At 55.5% G+C, this 27,230-nt stretch overlaps 1 protein-coding gene and 1 long non-coding RNA gene across 3 annotated transcripts in view; both read left to right on the plus strand.

Moving 5' to 3' along the window:
* The window catches only part of ITPKB (inositol-trisphosphate 3-kinase B), an 87,137-nt gene that overhangs the window by 30,731 nt on the left and 29,176 nt on the right, over nt 1-27,230 (plus strand). The gene's annotated exons all lie outside the window — the stretch shown is intronic.
* On the plus strand, nt 889-2,959 carry LOC103667071. The gene is made up of 3 exons (XR_569671.2): nt 889-1,020; nt 1,621-1,732; nt 2,120-2,959. It is a non-coding gene; the product is annotated as an uncharacterized LOC103667071 (long non-coding RNA).

Genomic DNA, 27,230 nt, shown 5'->3' on the forward strand with positions numbered 1-27,230 from the left:
TATCTTCAGGCTCGCTGAGCAGATTTTTCTGAGGTGCTTGTGCTGTTAATGTTTATTCTACTCATTCATTTCGCGGCTCCTTTTATTTACTCGGGAAAGAATGTTGACTTCAGCGTAAGCTTGGGTTCTCCGAAGATGGGGGTGGGGGGAGGTTCAGGACAGGCAGTGAGTGAGCCTTACCCCCCCACCACCAGGTCTACAGCCCGACGCCTTTGCAGGGCAGCATGATCCCAAAAGACAGGGATCGGGGTTGTGCGTGTGCGTCTTGGGCCTCAAGGGGCTCGCAGGGGGACCCGCACTCGCTGCTCCTGGGCTCAGAGGCACGGAGGGGACCGTTTGGGAATTCGGCCTCAGGCTGAACTCGGCCCACGTGGCTTGAAATACGGGGGCTGCTAGACCACCGGGCGGTGGAACGCGGGCAGAAATCCGTGTGCCAGGCCACCCGCCGGCAACTACAAATGTCGTGCGCCCTCCACAAACGAGCGCGAAGCTATTCGGCCCATTTCACCAGCGCGCGAACCAAGGCGGCGCCACGGCCTCCCGGACCCCGGAGGGGGCGGTGGCCGGGCCCGTCACGTGACTGCGCGCCCGCCCCACAGTCTGTCACGTAACCGCGCGGGCGCGCGCCCCCGCCGCCGAGCATGCCGGGAGGTGGCGCCGCGCGGGCCGGGCTTCCGCGCGTGGGCGGCGGGGCCGGGAGCGGGGCGGCGGCCGCGCCGGGGAGAAAGGCCCTGGGAGCGCTGGCTGGCCCCAGATCCCCCGACTCCGGGTCCCCTGACCCACGGCCCCTTGGAGGGCGGGAGGTCTGTCGCTCTGGGGCGGGGGCACCGGTGCGCGGCGCAGGCCGGGCCGGGAGCTCTGCGCTCGCAGCCTGTCCTCGAGCGCTGCGTGCACCTGCCCCCCGCCGCCCTGCCAGAACGTCCCCCCCTCGTCCCCGTGGCCACTCTCTGTCGCTCAGACGTGCACGCTCAGCCCTCGGCCCGTTGTCACACCTCAGTGTTGAAGCTGCTGAAACACAGGGTATGTTTGGCCGTGATATTTTACTGTCGTGGAAATAAACCACCTCCCGCAGGGACACATCAGCTCAGGTTTTTCTTCCACGGGGTCCGCGGACATGATCCACCGGAGGGGAAAGTGTGTGATTAGAAAGGAGGAAGTTCATTCCACTCCTTGAGACGCGGGGGGGGGTAAGGGACAGTCACAGAAAAATGCCGCCCCCTGAAATGCGCTCCCGGTTGGCTGCTGTGACCCAGCCTCCCTGAGACCCCCTCGTCCAGTCTCTCCGGGGGCAGGGTCCGACTCAGGGGTCTTCACCGCCGCCTGTCCAGTGCCCAGTGCCGCGCCTGGGTTTCTCGGAGCCAGCCGATGGACCTCAGTGTGTCCTCAGAGTGAGTGTAGCCCACACCGCTCACCTGTAGGCACTGCGCCAGCTCTCCCGCTTGTTTGACAGACGGATCCAGTGAGGCCCTGAGAAGAGCAAGGGCAGCCAGCAGAAGGTGGTCCTGGGGGTGCCTCACCATGGTGAAGTTGGGGGGCCATCACCTGGAACTTTCTGTCCAGAAGTAGTTTCCGGGCTTAACAAATACCTGATGCCCTGTTCTTGTCTCTTTCTGCTCCCAGGTATTTTCTCTGGTCTTAGGGAAGCATTTCCAGCCTTTTCTGATCCTCACTGTGTGTGCGGGGAGTGTTAGAGGAGGAGTGGGCAGGAAGATCTCTGATGAAGGAGCAGCTGGTGAGCGGAAATGGCTATTGGGCACTGACTGTTGAGCAGAATTAGGGAGTGTTTCGGTGCTGGTGCTGTGAGGTCAGGTAGCAGGGTTGAGTGGGTCGTGACATTGAACTTGTCATCCCAACCAGGTGAGTGAGTGAGGGCCCCTATGGGGTGCTTATTTCAGGCCAAGCCAGCAGTGGGCTTTGGCAAGGCTCCCTATCCCTCCTAATCCTTGCCACGTGGACAGTATACTGAACAAGTCTCCCCACATCTCTGGAGCTTAAGACCTGAGGTCCTTGGAGAAAATGGGGAACGTCAGCTTTTTGAAGCAGAGCTGTTAGCAAGGTGGAAGAGCCTGTAGAGCCTTGTAGGAATCCTCCTGTTGGGTTGGTCCTTTCTGTTCTACAGAAGTGGTACTTCTTCCAGAAGCAGGAGTTGGGGCTGATCTCGCAGGGAGCCTCGCCTGCGGCTCACAGACCCTGCGTGGCTGGCTTCGGCTCCGAGTGCCAAGAGCATGTGAGGTTCTGGGAGGTGTGTTCACGTGAAGAATCCGCTGGGGCTTCTCGAGAAGTCTTGTCCCCATCTACGTCCACAGACCTGCTTTCCGACTGCCTGTCGCTGTGTGTTCTCGAAGGGGCTGTGTGCAACCGTGTCATGCCCTGTGTAATCTGAAAAACCCAGAGCCAATGGGAAAGTTGCAAGTGTGGGTACACCTGGATCCAGAGAAAGACACAGGCCTGTACGAGATAGTGAATTTCTTCGGACGCCCCTCAGCTTCTCCTTTTGTATTCTGTTCCTGTCTAGCTTGACTTCTGTCTGGGCTCCCTCTCGCCCTGTGCGGAGGAGGTCGTGTTCAGAGTCAGGCAGGGTAGCCTATGGAAGGAGAGGCAGGCTCTGTAGTCTGAGGCTGTTTCAGTCTTGGCCTGGACAATTACTAATACCATTTTGGGCAGGATACTCGTCTTCTGTGAAAATCCTTCCTGCCGTGGGTTTATGTGGGCAGTGAGTGGTGAGTAGTACTGATCGTTTTGTTTTTAAATTAACGAGGCTGTGCTGTCCTGGGTGCTGTGGGGAGTTTCCCGGTGAGGGCTTCTCTCAGAGAGCCGACAGACAAGAAAGGCTAACGGTAGGGGCGCCTGGGTGGCACAGCAGTTAAGCATCTGCCTTCGGCTCAGGGCGTGATCCCGGCATTCTGGAATCGAGCCCCACATCAGGCTCCTCTGCTATGAGCCTGCTTCTTCCTCTCCCACTCCCCCTGCTTGCGTTCCCTCTCTCGCTGGCTGTCTCTGTCTCTGTCAAATAAATAAATAAAATCTTAAAAAAAAAAAAAAGGAAAGGCTGTCGACTGTTCGATACATGCCAGGCATCATGTTAAGTGCTTTCAACATTCTGGCTTCTTCAGTCTCACAATGTCCCAGTGAGGGAAGCCTTGTTCATGTAGCTCTTCTGCCGGTGAGGAGACAGAGGCACATACATAGCAGTTGAGTAGCTTCTCAAGTGTGAGAGAAAATTCTAGAATGTGAACACAGGCCAGCTGGTGCCAGAGTCTGGGCCCTGAAGTGCTGTGCCCTACCCTGCCTCCCAGGGCAGGCTGTTAGATTCGGGAATGGGCGTCGTCTGCAGCCTGCGGGGGGCCTGGCAGTGCCGAGACCCTCAGGTCCTGCCTCGGCCTCCTCCTCACTCTGTCACAGTGCAGCTCTGACCAGGACGCTGCCCGACAGTGGCCCACTGCCTGAGGACCTGCCTTTTGGCCGACACCTTCCCGCCCTCCTGGTCTGATGGGTCTTTACTATTAACGTGTTAGAAAGCCAGGGCTGGGGGCGCCTGGGTGGCTCAGTCGGTGATGCATCTGTCTTCGGCTCAGGTCATGATCCCGGGGTCCTGGGACTGAGTCCCGCATTGGGCTCCCTGCTCAGCGGAGAGTCTGCTTCTCCCTCTGCTCCTCCCCCCTGCTCATTCTCTCTCTCTCGCTTGCTCTCGCTCTCAATCTCAATCTCAAATAAAATCTTTTTTTTTTTTTTTAAAGAAAGCCAAGGCTGTTCCTTATGAGAGATGGTGGGAGGCAGAGGAGGCCGGAGGGCTGTGCAGGGGTCCCAGAGCCCGAGGAGACAGTGAGGCAGTGCTCCTTGCCCTTCCGCTCTTCCCTGGGCCCTCCCCAGCAGCTGCTGCAGCTTCCAGATGACTCCAGATTGATGCTGGCTTCCCAGGTCTTCCCTGAGCTGCCAAACGCAGACTTCTTCATTTGAAGCAAGTGAGGGCCACAAGTTGGACAGGGCAGCGGCCTGAGCCTCGAGCCGGGGAGCAGAGCTGGCACCGCCCAGGGCTCCCGCCGCGGGCCATCAGCAGATGAGTGAGAACTGAGTCAGCAGGATGGAGCAGAAGCCAGGTCCAGAGCCGAGCGGTGGGAGCTTGCCTCATCGGGGATGCTGCTTTCCAGAACCTCCTACAAACTGCTTTTCCTCTTCCTGCTCTGACCTCAGTCAGCAGCTCCTTCGCGTGGGGCTGGGCCTCCCAGAGGAAGAGTCCTGCTTTTCCGTTCTCCAGCTGCTGATGAACTGGTAATGACCCATTCACCCATGAGTGAGCAATGCCTGTCCCCTGGGCCTCTGTCTTTTCCAGGTGAGGTTTAGCTGGGCCCTACTCTGAGTCTAGGAGAGGCGGAAGGAAATGAAAAGGTCCGCACCTTCCTGGCCGGTGGTCCTGCCAGGGCGAGCCTCCTCTCAGGGGCATCCAAGTGCATTTAGGAGAGGCTTTCATCCCCTGTGCCCTGTGCCCTCAGGTCAGCTGTGTTCACTCCAGAAAGGAGCTGGAACTGCTTTAGGGGCCTTAAGGAGCCCGTGACCTTTCTCGGCTTTTGCACCAACAGAGATTTCCCAGACATCTGCCGCATGCCAGGCACCGTGCTGGGTGCTGTGCAAAAAGAGCTTCCACCAAGGTGATCCCTCTGGCTCCTTGACAGTGACACCCGTGACATTTAGGGGACAGAAAACATGATTTCAACCGGTCAGGCAGACAAACCTGAAGTCGCTTTTAGCCCACAGAGCTGGCCTGCCCCGGGGAGCGTCACACACACACACGCTGTCTNNNGTATATGAAGCCCCTGCCTCCGGGTCTGCTGGCTGTGCCCCAGCTGTCCCGAGGGGGTGTTCGTGCCTCTCTGAGACCCCTTACCAGCCAGGGGTGGAGGCATATCTGTTCTGCTGGTGGTTCTTGCTCGCTCTGACAGAGAGTCCGAGAACCCTCCCCTGGTGTGATCTCTGGAGAGATGCTCAGCTTTCGTGGGCGTGGGGAAGGCACTTTTGGGGGGTAATGCATAGCAGGGGCTGGCCACATCAGCAAATTCTACCTTTCCTTTGGAACTTGGTTTTGGTGGTTACTGTCCCCCTTGATCACTCAGTGTGGGGAGGGAAGGCTGGAGAGCCCGTCACCCCTCTGTCCTAGCCCCTCAGAGCTGTGTGAGGTCACCAGTGCCCTGGCATGGGGCATGGCTGGTCCTGGGCATGTTCATGGCAGCCTTGGTTTGCTGAGTTGGGGACTCAGGTGCAGAGGGACCCCCCTGCCTGACTTTAGGCAGGGGGGTGGCAAGAGGAGGAAACCGTTCCCCTCACTGACCAGCTCTCCTTTGCAGCGCTCGCTTGCCCGAAAGGGGGACATTCTCTTTCTCACGTTTTCTGCACTGTGTACTTGGGATAGTTTCAGATTTGCTTGCTTGGGGCGGGGGGGGGGGGAGACACTTCACATTTGTTGACTGTTCGCCAAAGACTAAATGCATCACGCCTTGCGTCGATCTCCGTCATCTGTCAGACCAGGAAACAGATCCCAAAAGGTTAAGCAAGTTGTGACAGACACACAGCCTGAATTCAGTGGATTTGTTCCTGGACCTACCAGCTTTCAGTTGCGTTTGCCCGTGTTTTCTGGTTCGATGAGCCATATTTTGTTGCTCTCCGACAATAACACCTCTGAATGCGAGCGAGCCACTTTGTTTAGTGTATGGTTTTTTCCCAGAAGGCCTGGGTGAATGAACATCGGGATATGTCCTCTCTTTAATTAGGGACATTGTCCCCGTCCTTCCTGTAGGACACTGGCACCACCGAGTGTGACCCATGGCTGGGATATTTTCCTGGGAGTGGGCACAGGTGGCGTCCAGCCCCCCTGAAGCCGGTGGGGGGCTGCCTGCAGTACTCAGGCCTCCCCGGGAGGCCCAGACCACATTGCCTCCGCGGTGTCTCAGCTCTGAGATTCTGTGACCTTAGTCAGTTAACAAATACTTAGAAACTCCTCAGAGCCCTCACCGGATGTTAACCTTTCGTGTTGTTGATTTTTCTCATTGCTGTTGCCGGCACTGAATTCTCTGGAGGGAGTCCATCATCTTTAATGGTCACTTTGTCACCGAAGAGACTCTGAGAAACGGTAGCAGCGCACGCTCCCAACGAGAAAATGGTGTGCTCAGGCAAGAGAAGAGACAGTCTGGGCCCAGGCCTGCCTTCTCTGAGCCTTCACCTTGTCCCAGGTGGGGGCTGGCGTTTGGGGTAGTGACACACGGTCCCGGGTGGCCCAGGGTCTCCCATCATAACTGATTCTAGCTACCAGCGCGCACTTGCCCCGAGCAGATCTAGTTCGCGTTTAATCCCCTGAGCAGAACTAGGAGGGTGATATTATTATACTCCTTTCCTAGATACGGAAACTGGGGCTCTGAGAGATTAAATAATTGGCCCCAAATCACACTAACGGGTCGAGCCAGGATTTTAACCAAGTGTATCGGATTCCAGACACTCCCAGATGGGGACGTTCGTGGGCGGGTATTGGGCTCAGCACATGCTCTGGGTGAGGAGCGGAACGAGTGGGGGAAGGGCAACAGTACGGGTGGGAATGAGTATCAGGGGCTGGGAAGGAGGCCAGGGAGAGGCCAGCCTTCCCCCTGGTCTGCCTCCTTCTGTCCTCCTCTTCCTGGTCTGGGCCCCCTTGCATTTCCTCCCCCCTCCCCTCTTCCTTGCTTTGTCCTTATCCTCCCCGAGGTGCCTGTGGGTCTCACCCCGTGTTGTGGGCCCTGCCCAGGCTTCTCCACTCCCCTCCCATGCTTCTCCCCAGGCCCCTCCCCCCCTGTCCCCTGTCTTCCTTCCTGCCATCTGTCTGCCAGTTTACTGCACAGCGGGCTCCTCGGAAGGGCAGGGCGAGGCTGGGGCAGAGGCAGGTTCTCCAAGGGAAGTGAGGGGTCTGCAGCTGTCTGGGGGTCGACTGCTGCAGGTGAGGAGGGGCTGGGGGGAGGGGGGGAGATGCCAGGACTGCTGCCCATGAGCTCGAGGCTGACCCTCCCTTCCCCTGCAGTCTTTCGTCCCTAAATACTGCCACACCGGCATCAGCCTGACTTTGCCTGATAGGAGATTTTTAAAATCAAATTATGGACCTCTGGCCTCTTTTGTTATTGATGTTGGCCTAGCACTTCAATCAAGATAGTTTTGATTCTTGGTTCCTACTATTCATAACATTTACTATGCCTCCTGGCTTTTTTGAGAGCGTAGGAAGAATTGAGACTTGAATTCAGAAACTGGTCCAGCACCTTTTTAACTCTGGACCTTGACCAAGCCAGTGGGTTTCAGCTGGGGCGATTTTGCTCCCCTCCCCCAGGATATTCGACCATATCTGGAGACCTTTTTTTCCATCACAGCTGTAAGGGGAGTGCTGCTGGCATTTTGTCAGGCGAGGTGAGGGATGCGGCTATGCTAACCTTTTCCAGTGTGCAGAGGAGCAAAGAATTCCTCCATCGCAAAATGTCAGCCTGGCAGAGGCCGAGAAATCCTGAGTTTCTTCGACTGCAAAGTGAACATAATGAGACGTAATGAGACGTGCCTTGGGAGGCTTGAACGAGGTGAGGTGTGTGCACATCCTTGGTAGCACTGTGAAGGGCTGTGTGTGTCCAGCTGGTGCCCTTATCAGTTATGAGTAAAGGCACTCGGCCCCAAGCAGGACTGTGGCTGCTCATTCATACATCAGAGAAGTCATCGATAGAGAGGTTGACCAGGATTAGACTCAGGAAGGAACCTTCTAGGGTCTTCAGAGAAGCATTCCACAAGGTTCCTAACGAAAGGTCCATGATCAGCAGCCTCCAGAGTATAGCTCAGATGCCTTAGAAGTTGTTCAGCCCCACTCTGATGCAGATTTATGTCTGTTTTTTCATGCAACTCAAGGAGATTTAAACACATTCTCTGTGGCATTCTTTCTGGTTTTATAGCTTGCCCCAGGAGAAGAAATGAGGTTGGTTTGTTGAGACTTTTCCTTACTGAACCCATTTAGACTGTTAGTGATTTCTGCTCTGTCTGTAAATGTTCACAAATCACTTGTTCTGTAATCCAGCCAGGCAGAAGCTTCCAGAGTCCAATTTGGCAAAAACGGGAGACAAGTATTTACCCGTCTTCAGTCTTCTGACCCTTCTTCTCCCGTCCTCCGTGCTGCCTTAAAGGCTGCTAGCAGTGGTGCTGTGAACACACAGTTGTGGTCTTCCAGGGCCGCCCTCAAAGACAAAGCAAGCCATGTGTGCCGTGGGAACCCACTGGGGCAAGGCCCACTGGATCCTGTGAATTCTCTTTGAAGCACCAGTGTGGGGCTCCCCGGGGAAATGTGTTATCCAGAACAGGGGAATGAGCTAGAAACCAACGCCCTGATGTGTAAGTTTGGTCTGACCTGTGATGTCGGCCCACGAGGTTAGCTCAGAAAGGTAGGACCGGCTGCAGGAACCTTCACAGCAGTGTTAAAACCATAGATCGTGACCCCCCAAAGGGGGTCGGGATTCGTGGTCACAGCCAGTGAGTTTTAATGCCGTGAGTAGACTAGACCTCTAGCACAAAATAGCACAAAACGGTGCTAAGTCCTGGTTTTTGAGACTTCCGTTACCAGTTGTGTGTGTGCGTGTGTGTGTGCGTGCGTGTGTGCCCGCGTGTGCCCGTGTGTGTTGGGGGGTGCGTAACGGGCATGTTGTCAGTATGATTGCGTACAGTGGCTCCCGGTTAAAGGCTGGGTGAGAGCAGGCAGTGGTCTCTAGACCCACATAGGAAGTGGTGCTCAAGTCTAGAAATTGAATTCTGCCCCGTGCCTCTCGGCGTGTGTCATCTCTGCGCCCCTGGTGTGCTCAGCATCGCTGGGCAGCTGCTCAGGTGAGGCCAGCCAGGGAGGGGTGGGGCAGGGGGAAGTTTGGTGGACGGGCCCCAGGGCCCGAGCGCTAGCTCAGTGGGTCCCACCACCGCCCAGCACCCATCAGTCCCCTTCTGAGCAAGCAGGACTCCCTGCTGTCTGCCCCCAGGAGGTCCCCAGAAGCGTCTGATATGGGGTGCTGCTGTGACAGGCTCCAAGGTCCCCACACAGAAGCAGCACCCAAGCCAGGACCAGATGCTGCACGCTGCTTTGCTCCCTTAGCAGCCAGGCGCTGTGACAGTTGGGCCCCCGAGCAGCTCGCCTGGGATCTCGCCCCCCCCCCACGCCCCCACCCCGACCCTCCCCTCCCCCAGCCGAGGACAAGGCCATAGCCCCAGACTCAAGAGTCAGCTTTTGGGATTTTGTCTGCTGGTTGTTGGTGCTCGTTGGGAAAACAGGGAAAGGAGAAATGAAAGACAGTGTTCATGTTGGTAAGAATACACAAAGCAGGGTTGGTTCGTGGAGACTGTTTCCCTCCCTCCTTCCTTCCCTCCTCCTCCCTCATTCCTTCCCTCCTTCCTCCCTCCCTCCTTCCTCCCTCCCTCCTTCCTTCCCTCCCTCCTCCCTCCCTCCTTCCTTCCCTCCTTCCTCCCTCCCTCCTCCCTCCCTCCTTCCTTCCCTCCTTCCTTCCTTCCTCTCTTCCTCCCTCTCTCCTTCTTTCCTCCCCTCTCTCCCTCCCCCTCCTCACTACATCCCAGTCTTCCTTTCACTCTCCTTCCTTCCTCCCTCCCTCCCTCCCTCCCTCCCTCCCTCCTCCCTCCTTCCTGTTAAAGAAGTTAGCATATTCCACAGACCTGAAGATTTACGTGTATACTCTGGGCATTGATAACTCTACTCCCAAGGATAAGTCTCTGGAAGGACAGGCGTCTCCGGCTCCCTCTCCTGACAGTAAGCCAGGTGGCAGTCCGATGAGGCTTTGCCCGGAGCGCCGGGCTCTCTGGAGGAGGACGTAGGCTTTGGAGGCCGAGCTCAGCCTCAGCTGCTCCGCACAGGGTTGGGGAGGCTCGCCACTGGTTTATGTTAAGGATTCCAGGCTGGGGAGCCGGAATGCTTTCTGTCGTGGCTTACCCCTTTAAAAGTGATTTCCACTTTCTTATTTATTTAAAGAGGTTTTGGGACTTGTGTTTATGAGATCTCTTCCCGCCATTTCATGTGACTTGGGACATAGCCCTGGGATGATGTTCTTTTTACCCAGATGGAAAATTGGTCTGGGCCAGGGCCTACGGAAAACTTGGAGAACTTTGGAAGCCTGGCAAGCAGGATTCCACCCCCCCCCCAAAAAAAACCCCAAAACCAACAAAATAAAACAACAAAGCAAACAGAAAAACCCCAAAAGAGCTCATTCTGAGGGGCAGCCCAGTGTCATAGAAAGTGTGTAAACTTTGGGGTCAGGTGATTCATGGGGAGATTCTAGCTCCACTGCTCGGCGACGTGTTGCTGAATTTCTTTTCTTTTTTTTTTAAGATTTCATTTATTTATTTGACAGAGAGAGAGAGAGAGACAGCCAGCGAGAGAGGGAACACAGGCAGGGGGAGTGGGAGAGGAAGAAGCCAGCTCCCAGCGGAGGATCCCGATGTGGGGCTCGATCCCAGCACTCTGGGATCACGCCCTGAGCTGAAGGCAGACGCTTAACGACTGAGCCACCCAGGCACCCCTGGATTTCTTCTTAAAAACCTGATGATCACAGGGTTGTGAAGGCTCAGTGAGAAATAAAGATAGAGCACCTTGCACACAGTAGGCCCTGGATAAATGCTAATCCCCTCGCAGGCCTTTTATCCCTGTGTCCCCAGGACTGGTATTGTTCATCACTGGCCCTCGGTTAGTCACCCGTTTGGGCTTCGACAGGTACCTGGAGCCCAGAACACAGCGCACGGGATGCCGGGTGGGCCCTGGGAGTGCTTCCGCCGACTCCGGCCTTCAGGGTGAGGGCCCCGGAAAGCTAGTGCAGCTTCCCCTGCTCTTCCATGCTTGGTTTTTGGGGTTCTTGAAACTTGAACTCATCCAGTACAATGGGGAGAGAGGGCGGCAGCGTATACCGGGTGCTTGGCATGACGGCGTTATGATGTGTTGGGTCATTCTCGAGAACAGAGTTTTCTGGAAGACACTGGTCTTCGGCCAAGCAGGTGTCTGCTCATGTTCCTCCATTAAAATTATTGGCTCTGCTCTGAATCGGGCCAAAGGCACTAGGCAAGAAGCTGCTTTGCAGGTGGTGGAGGGGGGTCTGCTATTCTAAGTCCTCCCCTTCCTGCCTTCGTTTCAAGGCCCAGGCTGAGGCGTTCGTGAACATTCGGGGGGTTTCCTGGGGCTGCTTTTAGAATGCCGCACACGCCGAGCCCTCCCCGGACCTGCTCAGCCACAGCCCGGCCTGGCCACTGTCATCAGAGGCTTTATGGCCTGAGGCTGGGAAGAGAGTAGAAGAAATCGACCTTACAAAAGTGTCTACGGTTACTTTGGGGGGAAAAAAGTGCATCCTTAACCCCAAAGAGAATGCTAGTTTTTTAAAAATTGTAAAATATGCGTAAGCTAAAATTTACTATTTTAAACCACATTTCCGTGGTGCTGAGTACGTTCACATCGTTGTGTAACCCTGGCCACCGTCCACCTCTAGGACTTGGTCGTCTTCCCCCCGAAACCCTGTCCCCGTGAAGCTGCTCCCCTGCCCCTCCCCCGCCGAGAACCACCATTCCTTCCTGTCTCTGTGACTGACTTGACATGCCTCCTACGGGGGGATCGTACGGTATCTATTTTTACGATGGGTTATACTCCTTTGAGCGCAAAGTCCTCAAGGTTCCTCCGTGTTACAGCAGGTGTCGCGCCTCCTTCCTCGGCAAGGCTGAGTAATATTCCGTGGGGTGGTTCACCCATCCCTCCCTCCACAGACACTCGGGCTGTTCCTGCCTTTCAGCACCTGTAAGAAGCCAGTCTTGGCGGCTGGTCCCCTGTGTGACTAAGTGAGGGATGTGCGGATATGTTGGAGTGCCTATCGGTCAAAGTTTACGTAAATAGGGCAGAAGAGGCCTATTTCCTATCTGGAGAAGCTCTCCCTGCCACCTGGCTTGCGAAATGCTCTTGACGAAAGGATAAACAGGAGGCGCTTGGAGGCCAGACCCCGAGCCGGACAGACACATGGCGATCCCCTGCCCTGGGTCCCAACGCGGATGGAGCTTCCCTGAGCCAACGGGTGGCCCTGAGCCGACGGACAGCCCTTCCCACACCCAGGAGGGGACCTGCTCACTGCAGGGCATCGGTAGCGGGAGGGCAGCCCCAGGGGTGGCAGCCCGGGCCAGCTCCTCCTCTGGCATTTCCAGGTTGGGCGACTCTGGCTAAGTACTTAGCCCCTCTCCATCTCAGCCTTTGCGTTGAAGAGGAGTTTCGTGCGTGCAAGTTAAAGGCAACACATCGAAAGCTGTCGGCCCGGTTGGTACGTGTTCAAAAAATCTGGTGTTTCCTTCCTCCTCCCTTCTTTACCCCGAGCATGTTGCCGGGAAAGACCGTGTTTGGTTGACCTCCATGCCCCCCGGGGCCTAAATGGAACCAGGCACACAGTAGGGCTGCCAGTTAAACGCTTAGAAACATTATGCTCAACACTCTGTGTCAACCAAAGGCTATTTCTACAGGACTTTGCTAAACTGTTTTGAGTAAGCACAGCTCCGTGGACTGGGACCTCCGAAGGGGACCACTCTGAGGAAATTATTTATCCGGATGGGTAGACTCTGGCTTGTTTGGAAAACAGAAACCTCATATTGGCCCCATTACTTTTTTGGTCATTGTCTCTTTGGCTGTGTCTTTTAAAAGATTATTGGTTGGAACTTTAAAAATAGGCCAGTTGTCAGATGTCTTGGCAAGAAAACCTATCCCGATGGCTTTAGGAATCTTCATAGAGCTAAACCTCTCTGCTCGGAGAGGGCTGTTTTTGACCGAGTCGCAGAACCATTTCCCGAGGAGGTCGGATCGCAAACTCGGGGGGTCGAGAGCATGTCCGTGAAGTCGGGGGGACTTGGGTGTGGGGGGGATTGGATGATGGCATGCGGGAGCAAAGCGCATTCAAACCATTCCCTCTGGACCCCATCCCCAAGCCCACCCAAGAGCATGTGTCTGTGGTTGGACCTACTCCATGGGTGGTCTGTGGCTCAGGCAGAGAGGAGGACAGGGATGAGGCTTGTGGGTGGGTTGGGTTTCTGAATGTCAGGTGGAAAGGCACAGGAGACGTTCTGGCATAAAAGCTCAGGGTGGAGTCCCTTTCCTCTCTTCCCCTCGTGGCTTATTACCATCTAATGTCAAATATAGCAAAATGAGGGGGGGGACACTTCTCTTTGTCTCACAGGGGACCCTGAACAGATGGGACTGGGCTGGCGGATGCTGGGGTCTCCGGGAGTAGCTCTGTACAGCACTGCATCTCTCACAGATAGGGGGTTGTTCTTGCCTGCCCAACTTCTCCCCATCCCCCCCCCCCCCCCCCCCGCCAAGGGCTGCAGGGATCTGTTATAGTGACGTCACTGGCCCGGCCTGCCATTGCAGAGGGACTCCAGTTCACTGCTTAGCACTGTCAGAAGGGTTAAAACTCTCAGAAGCACTGAGCCCATGTTTTTCCTTCCTGGCCTTGGACTTGGGCCAGACTTGGTTTCCACTTTAGGTCTGTTTATCCTAAGGAAAGCTTGTTGCAGGCTTTCTGCTGTTTCTTGCTACGAGGGGGTAAAGGTTGTTGCAGAAACTCACCTGCTGGTCCTGGCAGATGCCTGGTTCGTGGGACCAGCTCTCCCCTCTCCCCAGATGCCTGTGGGAGTTGGTGAGTGCCCCAAGTTAGTGCCAGGACCGTGTCTTTTGACCTCAGTCTGCATTGCCTTGAGCAGAGGGCCACACACGAGGGGCCTTGAAGCTGAGGAGCGATTGTCGTGCCATCCAGGCCCCACCAGCGTCTCTGCACCAGGCCAGGCCCCTGGGTGCATGGATCTGCTGGGGCCGCAGCTTCAGGGAACGCTGAGCTCGCTCGTGTGCCAGTGGGTTCCATGCACAAAGCTGTTCCGGGCACACCAGGCAGTTTGCTCCCCAGGCTGGTGCCCGAGCTGGAGAACAGAAACCGGGCAGCTGGGAGTGACGGGCTGGCGGTGGAGGAGACCCAGGCCCTCCTGGCCCCTCTTTTCAGCCCACTTTGGGCAGGGAGTGAGATGTCTGTTTTCATCCAAGGATGGAGCCGTACGCTTGTGGCTCCGAACGAGCTCTCTTTGCAGATAGCTCATGGTTCTGTGGCCCGTGGCCGAAATATGTGGCAGCATTCTGCCCTCGTTTCTGCCTTCTCTTCTTGACCAGGGTGGTCCCCTTGCTCCGCGCTGAGCTTGCTTCAGCCCAAGTGTAAATGACGCTATGGAGAGAGTCCTTTTTTAGGTCATTCCTTTTTGCATCCAAGCCCTCCTGCTCCCCGCGGGTTCGGACTCCAGCACCCCAGCCCGAGGCTGGCTGCTCCAGGGGGCCTTCATCGAGTCACAGCAGACAGGTGTCACCATGCACCCCAGGACAAGCCTCGGGAGGGCTGGACACACACCCAGGCCCTTTGGGATGGCCTCCTCCAACACTGTGCATAGCTACCTATTACGTTTCAAAAAGGAATGCTAGTTAGAGAGGAGGTGCACGCCCTGGAGATAGCCTTTTAGTGCTGGGGAGGTTTGGAGAGTTCCCCGGCCCATAGGTTTAATGAGCTTTAATGTTGGTATAGGTCTGTGCTGGGGCAGAGGGCACGTCACACTGCAGGCTGGAGGAGGTCTGGCCCCTCAGAGGGCAAGGAGGGGCAGTGCGGGAGCTTTGTGTTTCCCCATCAAGCTGAAGGAAGCTTGGATGGGCTGAGCCTTTAGCATCTGTCCCCAGTTCCGCCCGGAATCCAGAGTGGCTCCCCAGCTCTGGCCTAGGAGATGCTCTAAGGGGGTCCGAGTCCAGTAACTGTATCTCTGTGAACCTGAAGGGATTTTCCCCTTCTGTTGATAACTAACCGTGACCCCCTTTCCAGTCAATACCAGAGGTGCCCAGAGATGAGATTAGGCCCAGTAGGCGGCTGGAGACTTGGAGACCTCCTTCAGCCGGCAGAGCCCTGCTGTTGCTCCCAGGGCAGATGCTTCTGAGAGCTGGCCCCTGGCCGCCCACCTCCGCTGCCTCCCTGACCCAGCAGACAAACCGGTCGGGACGCCTGCTGGGCTGGCTTTCCCTCGGGTTCTCCGGAAGTTCTCTGCTGTATGGTGCGCGTGGGCCTCCCGGAGCTCGCCAGCCGGGCTGTTCCTCACTCCGTAGCAGCAGCTTGCTCCTCTGGGGCTGGCGTCCTCATGCTTTCCACTCTTCACCGGCTGCCCACGCCGTCCTCAGCCCCCCCATCACCCCATGTGCCTCTGCCCCCGGGGAGAACCTCGTCCCCCGTGCTGCCCCCCATGCTCCTCGCGCTCCGAAGCCAGCCCCTCACTCCCCCAGATCTAGAGCCTCAGAACCAGAAGGGGATTTTTTGTTTGTTTGCTTCTACAGTGTGTTTGGACTTCTCATTGGTTCATTGTACAGACACTGAGCTGAATACTTCGTACATGCTAAACATTCCAGCCGGGCGAGCCCCAGGACCTGCCGTGTGTGGCGGAGCTGAAGGTGTCGCTGGTCAGGGAGCTGTGCAATCAGATTGTGGGGCCCGGGAGGGGCAGGGGCAGGGCGGTGTGGCTCAGCCAGGGAGGGGTGACTTCAGCCCCAGGCGAGCTGGGAGTCTCCCCAGCAGCTATCCCAGAACGTGTCCCAGGAGCTGGGACAGTCCAGCCAGGTGTTCGGTGTCGCATTGGACTCCTGTGGCTGGACAGGGAGGGAAACAAGGTTCCAATTGGAAAGACCCCACAGCCCAAAGCCAAGACGATGTGGTGGGACCGGGAAATGGTGAGTGGGACGTAGGGGAGTGGCGGGGAGGGGGTGAGGAGCTGGGGCCTGTGGACCCATCGAGCATCCTGAATGTGGAGCACAGCATGAGCTGGATTTTGGAAGGCTGAACTCTTGGGAAACAAAAACACCCTGTGGGCGACAAGGGGACACGTCAAGTTTTGAAAGTGGCATCAACAAATCTAGGCATGGAGAGGTAATCCCTGAGGATGGGGACTTGGGGGTGCCTCTCTCACGATGCTGTTCCCGTTGAAGGACTGAGGCTGAGTCCCGTCTTTCAGCACAAATCAGCACCCACCTCTGCATGTGGGGGGTGGAGGGCCAGAGGTGGGGTCCCCTGACGGGCAGCACAGTGGCCCCGATGCCTCTGGACTCTGATCCCACAGCTGTGCCTCCACGCAAGCCTTTAGACCCTCTCTGCCTGGGTCTTCTTATCTCTGGGTCTGTGCTCCACGAAGAGCATAAGAAATGCCCTCTGACGATGTCCTTTTAAGAGCATGAGGCTCTTAAAACACCCTCACGCATTCACTTGTCTCCCTGGGGAGGAGAGCTTCCAGCTTCCTCTGTGGTGGAAAGGACTTTCTGTCCAAAGTGGCTCGTAGAGATCCCCGTTCTGGGACAGGAATGATTTCGGGTTTGTATGGATTGAATCAGCGGGCACTCCTCTCAGGTGAAAAGAAAACAAGACAAAACAAAACCAAAAAAAACCCCAAAACACCAAACCAGCTCCCTTTTGTCATCCCCTCCCTGCTCGCCAGCTGGTGGGCTGCTTCGTGACTCCAAAGGCAGGCAGTGCATGCAGACTTTGGAGAGAGGACAGAGGATCGCCAGGCTGCTCTTGCCCCTGGCTGGGGCTCACCCCCTCCCGGGAGCCCCGTGCCAGGCAGGCCAGCTGCAGAGCGCCTAGCAGCAGACGAGCAGGACTTTCTCTCGCCATGAATTCTTTTTTGGGGGGAGGGGATGTTGTCCTTCTTCCACGTTCCCTTCCTGGGAAACACCGAATGCTGGTTCTACTTCATTCTCCTTGGTTCTGTTCCTAAGAGCCCCGACGTCAGTACTTTGTGCTAAGGGTGAGGGCTGGCTGGCTACCTTTCTCCTGGTTCATTTCTTCTTTGTGTTGGAAGTTTCCCGGAGACCCAGAAAGCCAGATGGTTTGTTGGTATGGGGCATGCCCCAGGGTATTCGCAGGATACCCGCGCCTTCTTTGGCTGGAATCGAACATTTTCCACTTTGGACCAGCGACGTAGGAACCCTCCAGCGTGAACTTGGCTAGGATGAAAGCTGCCGTCTGGGGCATAGACTCTGTAAGGTGCTTGGCGGTTGGGTTTTAGTCCTCCTTCACGCTGGCCTTGGGCGGGCGGCTCTGCCATTTCTCCGATGAGGATAAGCGAGAGCATGGAAAAGAGGGAATGATGTGTGACCTGAGTGGACAGTCTTAGAACTGCGAATCCAGGGGCGCCTGGGTGGCACAGCAGTTAAGCGTCTGCCTTCGGCTCAGGGCGTGATCCCGGCATTATGGGATCGAGCCCCACATCAGGCTCCTCCGCTATGAGCCTGCTTCTTCCTCTCCCACTCCCCCTGCTTGTGTTCCCTCTCTCACTGGCTGCCTCTATCTCTGTCAAATAAATAAAAAATCTTTACAAAAAAAAAAAAAAAGAACTGCGAATCCAGCCAGCCACCTCTCTTTCCATCCCCCCATTTCCCAGTATGGAGACCCCACAGCGAGCAGGGGGGACATGGACAGAAGGCAAGGGGCCATAGCATGGTGGAGAGCAACAGGTTCTTGGCATGCAGACACAGATTCAAGTCCCGGTTTTGCTTCTGAGGATTTCTGTGATGCCGAGCAAGTCAGGAGACCTGCTTAGCCTTTGTGTTCTCACTGGTGAGTTGGGGCATCTCAGCGCCTGCCGTCACCGGCCTCCCTGGGCTGTTCTGAGCATCATGAGAACAATGTGTGTAAAAGAGCTGCACCAAGCGTGCCGCTGTGAAAGGAGGACAGAGAGCAAGGAAAAGGAGAAATAGTCACATTGGCAGCAGGGTCTTTAGTGCTGGGCTGCTCGGAGCGCAAACGGGGAGCTATTGTTCCAGAGTTGGGATTCTCCCAACCTCTCTGCCTTGGGACACCTGTCACAGATTCCCGAGCTCTAGCTCTGCCACCAGGTTTGTCCGTGTTCGTAGGGAACAGGCGACACGCTGCCGTGCGGGGGCTGCCCCTCGGGGGCCTGGCTGCCCGCGGAGCATCTCAGGGCCAAGCGGGAGGGAGAGAGTGGGTGTCGGTACCGGGTGGACAGACCTGTCTTGGGCGGAGCTGCTTGGAGTGACACAATCCTGTCTAATTGCCACCCACCTTGGGAGGTAGGGCTGTGGCCAAATGCACTTAGACTCTCCCTCTAAATCTGCACCTCCTCCTGAGGCTGAACTTGGGACGGGGAGCGGGGTCTGGGGGTGGGGAATGACGTCTGGAGCGCTGTGCAGGCTGAGTCCCTGCCCTGCCCGTCTCCCACACCACGTTTGGCTTCGTGTTGTTTGCACAGCTCCTCCCCAAGGAAGTGTGACTCTCACTCCCTCCCAGTGTCCCCTCCGAAGGGCAAGGTCAGCCCACGGCTCCCTTGGCATCATCCACCAAGGACCTAGTCTATGCCAGGCAGTGTCCTGGGACGGCTAGTTCTTAAAGCAGTCGTGTGAGGCATGTCTTATTGCCCCCATTTTACAGATGAGGAAAGTAAGCCTCAGAACCTTTCAGCGGCTTGGCCTCGGTCACACACTGGGCAAAGTGCTGGAGCCGGGGTTCAAACTTCTGCTTCCTTGGCTCCCAAACCTTTGCCACCTTGCCTGTCACTGCCGATCAACAGAAGTCCCTCTGGGCTTTCTCTGTTCTCAAGAACCCCGCTTGACTTGCTGAATGTTACTCACTTTTTCCTAGTTCTTTTGGGCCGCTGTGACCAAACACCAGCCCAGTGGTTCTCCCCTAGGAAACATGTGGGAACTTGGGAAGGTTGGAAATGTGGGGGCCTTCACCAATCCTATGCCAGACTGCCGTCCACACCAGTTAAGTTAGAATCTCTGAGAACAGGAGCCAGGGAACAGTGGTCATAGAGCCCACAGGTGAAGCTTGTGTGTAGCCACGCTTACGGACCGCTGCGTGCACCTGCCAGCCTCTACCTGGTGGTGCTCCTGGTGCTTCTTTGAATAATGAAAGTCGAGATGATGGCACCTGCCTGGGAGCCCTCAGCCAGCCTTCTGGGTGGCCCACCTATCTCGGCTACAAACTGTTTCCAGATAGCTCTGCAATGACTTCTTATTTAATGGGTGTCTTTCTTCCTGTGAGCTTCCAAGCGGCATCCGAACTCCCAGCCTGGGCCTGGGAGACAGGCAAGAATCCAGACCAGACAGTTGTTTTGAAGGGGGAAGTGAGGTATGGTCAGGAGAGCTGTGTTCTGCAGGCTTGCCAAAAGATGGTCCGCTAACAAGCCCTGCACTCACTCCCTTTTTCAATGCCTGGGTTACGGCATTTAAATGTTGCAGGTGGGAAAGGACAAAGCACGGATCCACATGTGTACTATGCAAAGATATGCAAATTGATTTTTAAAATAAGAGACTGCATAATTTTAAAATCAACTCTTCCACCTTGATGGAGGCGTTCCTCCGTGTGGCGCAGGCAGCTGGGGGAGGGCTGCCTGACATCTGGCAGAGGCCTTGGTTGGATCTGTGCGATAGATTTATCAATTTCTACACTTGAACTCCGCGCTCTTGCCAGCGTGGCTGTGAAGACTCAGCACGGACACAAACGCTGGCACGATGCCAGGCACACCGTGTGCGCCCGACACACTGTGAATTCTTTCCCCTTCCTTCCCTGCCCCATTCCCAAGGTGCTCTGCAGTAGTAAACTTGCAAGCCAACCCCACGGTGAATGAAGGAACGCCCCCGAACAGCAGAAGCACCTGTCTAGGCTTCGAGCTCAGGCTGGGAAGAAAGCCATCTGGCTTCTCCCGGGGAACCAGCAACAGCCCATGGGGCTGAGACCTTCTCACTAGACCCCTGGGTCTGACACGAGAGGAGGCAGGTAGTCAGTTTTCTGACCAAGGTGTTCAGCTGAAAGGCCGCCAGGGCATGAATCATCCTGCCATCCTGGGTGAATTCTGGTGGCCAGTACAAGAACTTCAGACCTAGGCTGACCACTTTCTATTTGGGGACTTTTTCCTGGAGCTATGGAGGAACACGCCCATTTAGCCTACACGCAAGGGGTGTGTGTGCTTGTGTGTGTGTGTTGCGGGTGGGGTGAGGTCTTGTGTTCACCCAGCATGAGGTACAAAGTTTTCCCTCTCTGCTTCTCCCACGGACAGGCTAGCTCTGGTGCCCGGTGGGTTTCAAGATAAGAGGACAGCGTGAATCCTCAGGTGAGAGAAGGCATTAAAAATGCCCCTTGGACGGTAGTTCCCTCTATCTGCCTTTTCTTGGGCTTGACTGCATCTCATCCAAGCTGAGCCTGTTCCGGGAGAAGTTCCTAGCACGGTGCCGGCCTCTTTGCCAACGTCCCTGCTCAAGGGCCCGGGCCCTGTTTTTCCTCCTGCCCCAAAGTGTAAGATTTTGCTTCCTTTTTAACGCCAAAGAACCGTGGGTAACTTAGCACAGTGGTAAAGTCCAGTCTGCAGTAACGCGTTCACCTGCTGTTCCTGGACAAGGACCCTAAAACCAGCATCTGTCTCTTCGGGGGGGAGAGTTTCTGTTTCTCCTGCTGGGACTCGGCTGCCCTCAGGCGTTCCTACCTTTCACCTCTGCCAAAAAGGATTTAGAACGTCGATGCTGCCTCTCAAATCTCAAGAAATGCCACTTAGATTTCAAGAAGCAGAGCGCTCCCTCGGGTCTGGCGCTGATGTGGCCCCGCCCTCCACGCTCCGCCCCGGCCTTCGCCACGCCTCCCCGAGATTGCCACGCCCCCTACTCCGCTTCGTCCCTCCTCCCTGCGCTCTGCCACGCCCCTCGAGCTTCGCCCCGCCCCGCCCCGCCCCGGACAAAGGCAGGGCGCCGAGCTCTCCAACCTTTCTGTTGGGAATGCGGCCCCTGGGGAGGGTCGGCGCCTCCAGTCACCTACCTGCGTAGGCCAGGAGGTGGTTGGTGCCCGTCAGGAGGTCCCAGGAGCAGACGCGGAGCCCAGGTGTCTAGCTCAGTGGGAAGCACCAGGGTCTGGGAGCTTCCAGCATGTCCCCTTCTCCCGCTCCGCTGCAGCATCGCTTGGATGAACCCTCCTCTGGTTGGAGCGTGGACACCTTGACACTGGCGAAGACAGGGATTTCAGAAGTCAGCCTCTCTTCTTCAACCTCTGCCCAGCAAAATACAGTTTAACACAATAACTCGTAAGTTTGTTCAACACACGTTGTAGGTCCACTACAGATAATTGGATAAATCCAGAAAACCGTAAAGAACTGAAAATCACCTATACTCACCCTGTTAGGCAATTTTCCTAATTATTGGGAAAAAATGGTTTTCATGTTCCCAAAATGCAATTTTAAGTATACTCTTTTGTGGCATTCTGATAAGGAAGAAAATCTTCATTCTCCGATCCACTTTCTCCCTAAAAACCACTTCAAAAGGGAAGCAGAATCTGAACGCAGGTCAGTCCCCACAGTTCAGCTTTTTTTGAGACTATCCCAAACCACGGAATTTCAGGGCCAGCCATTATTTGTGAGCTTATGTGGTTAATCGTTCCGTTTTGTGGACTGTCGCTCAGAAGTGGCATGACTTGCTCTAGGGGATGTGGAATTAGCTGCAGACCTGGGACCCAGAAGAACTCAGGCTCTTCCCCAAAGCCAGGCTCTTCCCCAAACTCCAGGAGCACAGAATAGGACGGCCCTTTAGGGTTACAGATTTTATAATAAGCCAGGCAGAGAAGAGGAGAGGTTACATTACAAAGGGACAGTTTTGTTTGGAATTTTGGTACATTCTAATGTCTTTTTACAAACGGAAACAAAACGACACCTTGTAAAATTCTAAATAGATGCTGCCCCCTGCCCCCGACCGCCCCGTTGGAAGGAAACACCAGCAAGTCAATGCATGGAGAAGTAGAAAGCTCTGTTCTGGAGAGGCACCCAGCTCTTTGGGACACATGGAGGGATCCCTGAAGAAGTTGGCCCAGAGCCTCAGCTAGCCCATGGGCCTTCTCCTGCTGGCCTGTCCTCTGGGCAGCCACCTCTCCCTGTTGGTCTGTCAATAGCACCTCGCCAGGGATCTGTCCCCTGGGATGCCCCTCTCTCTGGCATCCATTCTGAGCCTGCCAAACGTCTCTTCCTGGGAGGATTGACTCCTCTGTTGTCACTTCCTGGGAGACCTCACTGGTCACATGGGAAACCTCCTTCCAGAGAGCAGCTTGGACTAAGTCTACTGTGAGCGTGGTGGTCGAGACGACGTGAAAACCTGACCAAAACCTCAGCCCAGCCTGGCTCTTTTTGGAATAGGCAATTCATCCTTTTTCTCTCTGACTGGGACAGATACTGATTTGAACAAAAGGAATACCTAGAGAGCATCTAATGCGATCTCACAGTGTCCCAAGCTCATTTTACAGATGGGGCAACAGATGGGACACCGACAAGCCCACCTGAGTTCGCCCTGCTTCTAACCAGGAGACCAGGCTAGCTGGTTTCCCACGAGGGCTTGGCCCCTTCCCTGTGGCAGGGCACTCTCCACAGGCGTCCGCCCACAGCTTGTACTTTCCTCCTTCTCGGGTGGGTGTCTGAGGTCTTGCAACACTGGGTTGGTGTCTGTGCACCGTCCTAAGTCTGCGGCAGCAAGTTTTCATTTTATGTTGTTCAGTTTTGTTTTCCAGCAGCCGTTTTTGTCATGCTTAATAGCTGTCATTGGGTATTGGTTCTTCTGCAAGATTTTTCGTATGAAGAATGTCAGCTAAATAATCTTTGTCAGCTTCCATGCCCCGTGCTGGGTTTGGACAGGCGTAGAGGTGGACCAATCTGTTTAAAAACAGACACTCCTGCCACCTGACTGGCAGCATGGCTTTTTTCTTTTTTTTTTAATTCCTTCATTTGATGTTTGTGAAAGTATTTAAGTAATGCCTGTACACACCTGGCCTAGCAGGTGCACACGTGGGATAATGCGTGAGATGTACACAGGTGACGCTGATCATCCTCTCCTCAAGCCCGTCCTCCTTAATCACCGTCAGCTGTGTTCTTCTCCTGGGCAGCTGAGCTGCCCAGGATTGTTTTCGCGTCTGTAACTCAAGGACCATACCCCCCTTTTATGAAGGAGAGAGGGCAGCGTAAGTAGCAGGTGCTCTGTAAACAGTGGTAGGAATGTGGGGGCAACGTATGCGTTAGGACTGCGGTAGGTTGGATTTTGCCATGGATGGAGGGGTTCTTCAGCGTTCCCACTCTGTTTCTCTGGGCTCCTCCATCCTGCAGACTTGGGCACAGCCCAGAGCCCAGCCGGGTGGGCAGGGGTGAGACTGCGTGATGAGCCAGGCCCAAAGGCACAGTGGGTGCACACCTCGGCCTCCTCGAGCCTCGGCTAGTGTGGGGCTGAGTTCCAGGGCTTCTGATTCTGGGGCAGGGCTTGTCTGAGGTTCAAATGAGGTTAGAGAAGGAAGGAGCGACTCCTTGAAGCCCCACCTGTCTCTCTCTCTCTCTCTCTCTCTCTCTCTCTCTCTTTCTCTCCCCCTTCCTCCCTCTCTGGAGGAAACCTCAAACAGCTCCTCCTGCTTCTCTCCTGCACACATACTTCTTCCTGCCTTCTCTACCTTGATACAAAGGTCTCTCCCCAGCCGGGTGGCATCTTGCCTGGGGTGCTAAGAATAGACAAGGGTTGATCTGCCAGCCCATGAATCAGAAGGCCGTCCCAGTTCTGCCCTTGTGCCGGGATCCTGGCAAATGCTTGTGGGACTGACTTGGTAAATATCCTTTGTGAGCAGAATAAGACTTTGTGTGTCCTGGAAACTCCTGCTCTCCCTCCCTGAGGGTAACACCCTCCTGGAAGGATGATGGGGATGCCTTGGCCTAGAGACCTTAGGAAAACAGAGCTCTGGGCTTCCAAACTAGCCCCGGGGAGCCGGGGAGGGAGGGTTTGCCGGTTTGGCCAAGGAGCTGCCGAGGTGCTCCGGGCAAAGAAGTGGGAACAGAGAGGACTTGAGAGATCTGCCTAAAAGGCAACACAGTATGCTCAGGTCCGTCCTTTTCGAGGCTCTAAAGCAGAAATGAGTGAAAGAAGAAAAGTGGAAGAATTACAGTTTCCCTCTTTAAAAAGTTCTAAAAGCCTGTTTAGCACTTCAAGGTTGTTTTTGTGACTTGCTTGGATAAACTTATTTAGAAATCGTTTAAGAATGCCTCTGGGCAGCTCGCTTAAAGTCTTTTTAAATCAAGGTCGGTCCTCCATCCGTGAATGGATTAAAATAAAACCAGGTTCCGGGGTGATTCTCAAGGCACTTTCTCGACATATACCCCGACATATACCTGGCACTCGGACCTCGTCTGTGGCTTACAAAGCATTTTCACAGCCGGGCCTTCCTCACGTGGTGGTGATAATAACCTTGGGAGCTGGGCAGGGCCCGTCTTGTCGCCATCCCCATTCTACAGATGAGGAAGCCAAGGTCTGGGAAGGGTGAGCGGCCTGCTCAAGGTCACGCGGGGCCAGGGGCCGGGGCCAGAGCACGGGGTGGCTGTGATTCTGCTGTCCCCGGCGCCTTAGACATCAGGTTGCGTCGCAGGTGAGCGTGAACGAGAGGCCTGTGTACACAAGGCATCAGGGCGGCAGGCAGATGTTCATTTTAATAAATGGAAACTATGACTCAAAACTAGAGCCAGCCTGACCCTCCGAGCAGGCAAATTAGTCATTGAGGGGGAAGGCTTGGTCTTTGGATTGGAGCGCATGTGGGAGCGGGGGGCCCGTGTCACTGGTCGCTCCCCGCTGCTAGCTGGTCGTGCTTACACTCCACTGAGCACACTCTATAGCGTATTTGCCATTCTGCAAAACTGTGGGCAGAATTATAAAGAAGTCTCTGCAGGCTGAGTTGGGGAAGTAGTCCGGCGGAGATGTACCGGAGGGATGAGCCGAGAGCCGGAGGTCAGCCCTCCAGAAAGCTTTCCGAAGGCTTGGACGTTGGGTAGCAGCAACCTGCATTTGCACGCGCGTTCGGGTTTCCAGCAAAGCCCCGACTTTAGGCCTTATTCCTCCGTACGAGTCTCACAACAACTGAGGATGTGAGCAGATCGGTTAACAATATCAGCGGCTCATAGAGAGGAAGTGGAAACCCAGAAGCAGGAAGGTTGAGTAATTTCCACAGCTAGTAAATGGCTGGGCTGGGACTACAGCCTGGGTCTTCTGACCCTTCCTTCCTCCTCCCCTGAGCTCCCAGGGGCTCCCAGCCTCTCCGTTGGCTCAGGGTAAGGGAAGCAGCACTGAGCATTTTTCCAAGGGCCGAGATGTCTCTGGAAAGAAGTGGAGCTGTGTCTCGGTCCTGCTCTGTGCTTAAGGGTTTTGGGGTAATAGCACTAGTCTTAGGCACGCGGCTCTGGGAGCGTTTGTGCAAGCGTTTCCAAGTGTGGCGGCTGCTTGCACGCTGCTAGTGGAAAATTGTCAGAGTTCCATTTTCCTGTTTCAAGCGAGCATTTCCCCCCCGGGGTTAGAATAACCACTTCCTCCTCAGCACCCAGTGGAACGTGGTAAACACCACTTACAACAGAGTATTCCCTTCTGAGCACCTCACTGGGTTCCTTTTTTTTTCTCTTGTCTTTAAGCGTGCACACACACACACACACACACACACGGGGTTCTGAAGGACCCGGCTCCTTTCCCTTCGGTGTAGAGTGTTCAGGGTACCCCGCGGTGCCCTGTTTTGCACTTTTCACCGAGGTGCTTTGTCGTCCTGCTTCATTTTGGGGGGAACTGGGTTGGGCTCAATTGAGTCGGACTACCGAGTTGTTCAGGGTAGGGGGACCACGGGCTGGGCCAGAGGCAAGTGGATGAACAGCTGAGTTGCCGACGCGGTCGGCCCCCAGGAGTGACCGCGGCGGATTTTCTGGAAGTGGCAAGGGGAGCAGAGCGGGACTTGGTGGTCAGGTAATGAGGAGAAGGAAGCAAACAGGGATTCTAAAGAAACTGAAAGCAAGGGGGAGGGCAGTAAAAAAGTTGAAAGAGAGACTGTTAATTTTGGTTATTTTTAAAAATATAAAAACCTATTTGTAAGGGCTGGTTTGGGTGACAGGAACTTCTGAATCTGTTGCTTAGAGTCTTCGAAAGCATGGAAAACTTCCTGTGGCCTGGAACTGACGGCCCCTGGCTTTGGGGGGTGGCTGCTGAGCTGGGGGGGGGGGCAGTGGAGCTTGAGGCATACGTGGGGATCCCACCTCCCACTCTGTGCTCCCTCGTTTCTGCCCATTTACCTAGAGACTGTGGCCCCAGGACATTAGCCCGGCATTCAGCCAGGGAGGTTGGCTGGGTTTTCCTTTCCTGAAGCCTCTCACGTTCTGTTCTCCACCTGCCGCCGTGACTGAGCCAGAAGGGGAAGTAAAGCCCCTCTTTGTGTCTGTGCCTCACCTGTACGCATCATTAAACAGAACAATAGAAGAGCAGGTCTCTGAGCCCACCTGGCAGAGCTCTGTGGGCAGACGGAGCCAGAGCTCCCTGCAACTCTGGCCGAGTCAGAAATCGAACTCGCACACAGGCTTGTCGTGCTTCCTACTTTGTGCAGGTACAGATAATGGAGCTGAAAGGACAAGAGACTCGAAATATATGCCACGTCTCACGTACACGAAGGGCCTTACGTGTCGCCCTGTGTCTGTGTCTGGCGGCTCCGGAAGGCCTCGCAGAGACTCGCCCCTGTGCAGAGGATTCGGGAAAATCCCTTGATCGGGAAGAGCTGAGGCTCTTTGAAACGCTTGCTGCCCCCAGATGGCCCATATGTCTGTCTGTCTGTCGTCTGCCTCCTTCCACAGAGGACCATCAGGGACTTCGCTGGGTCCACTGTATGTCGGTCCAGCAGTGAGGGAGGCCAGCGATCCCTTAGTGGAGGCATTTACTGAGCTCTTTCTGGGCCCCGGGTTTGCAGTGAGAGCACAAGAATGAGCCCCCCGCCCCCGCCCCGCCGGCACTGCCCTGGAGAAGCTCACAGTTTTGTCTTCTCAGTGGGAGGGTTCTGTACGTTCTGTTCACCACCACCCCCCCGCCCGGATCCTGCAGGTGCTATCTGAATGGCTGGTGGGCTGTCACTGGAAGATTCTAGCTGTTTGTTATCCAGTGGCCCTCCGCTGAGGTGCCCAGGCTCCTAGAATTCTGCGGGGTTCCATTCTAGGCAGACTGTCCAGTCCTGATCTCATGGAACCCACACAAAGAAGAAGAGAGCCCTGCTTCTCCCTCAGACGGAGGGACATTTTGGAGGGGGCGCAACTAATTCACGTTACCTGGGTTTGTTTTGTTTTGTTTTGTTTTTGGTGATCTGTACATT

This window comes from Ursus maritimus, unplaced genomic scaffold (assembly GCF_017311325.1).
Source record: "Ursus maritimus isolate PB19 unplaced genomic scaffold, ASM1731132v1 scaffold_2, whole genome shotgun sequence".
In the NCBI taxonomy this organism is placed as follows: domain Eukaryota; kingdom Metazoa; phylum Chordata; class Mammalia; order Carnivora; family Ursidae; genus Ursus; species Ursus maritimus.